The sequence below is a fragment of the Equus quagga genome, chromosome 20 (genome assembly GCF_021613505.1).
Source record: "Equus quagga isolate Etosha38 chromosome 20, UCLA_HA_Equagga_1.0, whole genome shotgun sequence".
Classification (NCBI taxonomy): domain Eukaryota; kingdom Metazoa; phylum Chordata; class Mammalia; order Perissodactyla; family Equidae; genus Equus; species Equus quagga.
In genome coordinates, this window is record NC_060286.1 from 33143350 (window position 1) to 33145805 (window position 2456).

Sequence of the window (2456 nt, forward strand, 5' to 3'; positions counted from 1 at the left end):
CCAGGGCGCGCGGGCGGTGGCCTCTCCCTGTGCCTCCCCGGCCGCGAAGGGGGTCTGCGCCGCGCTGTGTCCGGATGCTGGGGCCACAGCGGAACCCGCCCCCGAGACTGCGGTCTCCGGGCAGGTGCAGCCCACCCCCCAGATGCCGCCGAGAGGCCCCGCCCGGGCCGGTGGCAGGAGAGCCAGGCCCGCGCGCCCCACGTGCCAGGGTCGTCTCGCGGGCAGGTGGGGCGCAGGCCCGGAGGTCAAAGGAGGAAACTTTGTGTTGAGTTTAGACCGTAGGAGCGCGACCTCTTGCGCCCCACTGTGCCACCTCCCGGCTGCTTGCCTTCTAGAAGTTCCCGCAGGAAGCCCGTGATGGGGCCGCAGCGACCTGGGCCCGCCCCAACGGTGACACCAGTCCCCCCACCCCCAACACCACCGCCCATTTGCCGGAGAGGAGCCAAATTCCGGATTCCAACTTGGAGGACATAGTAGCAGGCGACAGGAAAAAGGGCAAGGGCCCCAACGGCATGGAAAACAGCCCTGGGCCCAGACCTCCCTGCTGGCAGCTGCGGTGGACCCGAGTTCCGGCCCGTCTCTGCCACCTCACCTTGGGCGGGTAATAATTTCACGCTACGATTCAGTCGTTGTTCAAAGCACTGTATACGACTTAACTAATCGAATCCTCACGCGTTTCCCAGAGAGCCAACCGCTGCGGGGTTGACCTGAAGGCCCAGCGCCATGCTTGGCAAGTATACAGTAGGCACTAAAAGGCTGCCAGTTGGGTTCGTAATTTGAAAGTTGGCTCTGTCAAGTGTTGGGGCTGCGGCATCTGCCGGTGGAGTGTGGCATTGCAGCAAAGTTCTGTCGCACCTTGTGGGGCTGGCGAGGGGGTGAGATTGTGGCCCAGGAGACAACTGGGCAGTTAGGGGTCCCTAAAGAGAAGTGTGGAAGTCAGGGTGATAGAGAAGAAGGTGGGAGACTTCGGAGGAACTAAAATTTCTAGCCTATGTGGTTTTCTTGTGCACCAGAAATTCATAAATGCCTTAATTGCCCATGTGGGAGAATCGATTGGAAGATAGGTATAATGTGTATGCACACCATATTTGTTTAGAAGGCCCCTGTTTTGTAAAGTAAGGGATGGCTGTGCGGCCGGGGTTTTTTTTTCACATTAACCCCCAGTCTTTTGGAAAGACAAGAAGGAGATCCTTAAAGTTATTTATTTGATAAGCGTCGTCTTTCACACTAAGAAATACGTTGGACAAACGCTTTCTGACAGTTGTGGTGAGACATCTCATCGTGGTGAGCCAATTTGTCCCTGGGGACATTGACAGTCCCTGGGCCACAGCCAGGTCGGGAATTTCTGTTTCCGGGTCAGTTTGCCGCTGTGTTGGTTCGCGATGGTTGACGTATCAGCGGTTCACTGGCTTGACCCACCTCACCTGATTCAGAAGGAGCTGTCTCAGCATCCTTGTTCCCTGTGAGGCAGGGGGTTGGGTAGACTGGGTGGTGCCCACGTGACAGGCTGAGAAGGCTTCAAAGGGCTGGATGACATGGACTAGTTACTTGCAATAGAATCTCTTAATCCCTAGGATCAGAATAAGAACATTTTCCCTCTATGGCTTCACAAGATAATTTAGAGGTTCACGATGGTACATGTAGATGAGTTTGTAAAGGGAGGTAGTCACTGTCTCTTCCTCATCTTCTGCCCCGGTTTTACCACTACTTAATAAGCATTGTTTCCCCTGTGTCTCGCTCGGTGGGGGCGTGAGCTTCAGGGAGCACACACAGACCATCTTACTAACCCCTCGCCAGTGGCCCTCCGTCCCCCCACCATGCCCCTTGGCTTTCACTCCATCTGTCTGAGACCTAAGTCTTCATTTTAAATTTTTTTCTTGTTCATCTCTACCTAAAAAATAATTTCTCTGCTTTATACATTGCTCTTGACGGCAGTATTTTAATTATATTCTTCATTCTGATAAAGGAGTTTTCTCCCCCTCTCAGAAAATGCTGGCTCAGCAGTGTAGACTACTGGCATCTCTGTGTTACCTGATCGGAGCTTAAATTATCTGTACAAGTTGCGGCCGGAGGGAATGGCTATTTGTTAATGTGTCTCTGTAGTTGATTTTTGTCGTAATAAGTATATATTATGTTCACGATTTGAAATTCTTTTGTTGTGTTAAGATACATATAACATAAAATTTACCGTCTTAACCATTTTTAAGTGTGCAGCTCAGTAGTCCTAAATACATTCACGTTGTTGTGCAGTCATCACCACCATCCATCCCCATAACTCTTTTCAACTTGTAAATCTGAAACTCTGTGCCTATTAAACAATAACTCCCCATTCTCCCCTCCCCCTAGCAGCCCCCATTGTACTTTCTGTCTTTATGAATTTCACTGCTCTAAGTACCTCCTGTAAGTGGAATCATACAATGTTTGTCTTTTTGTGACTGGCTTATTTCACTTAGCAT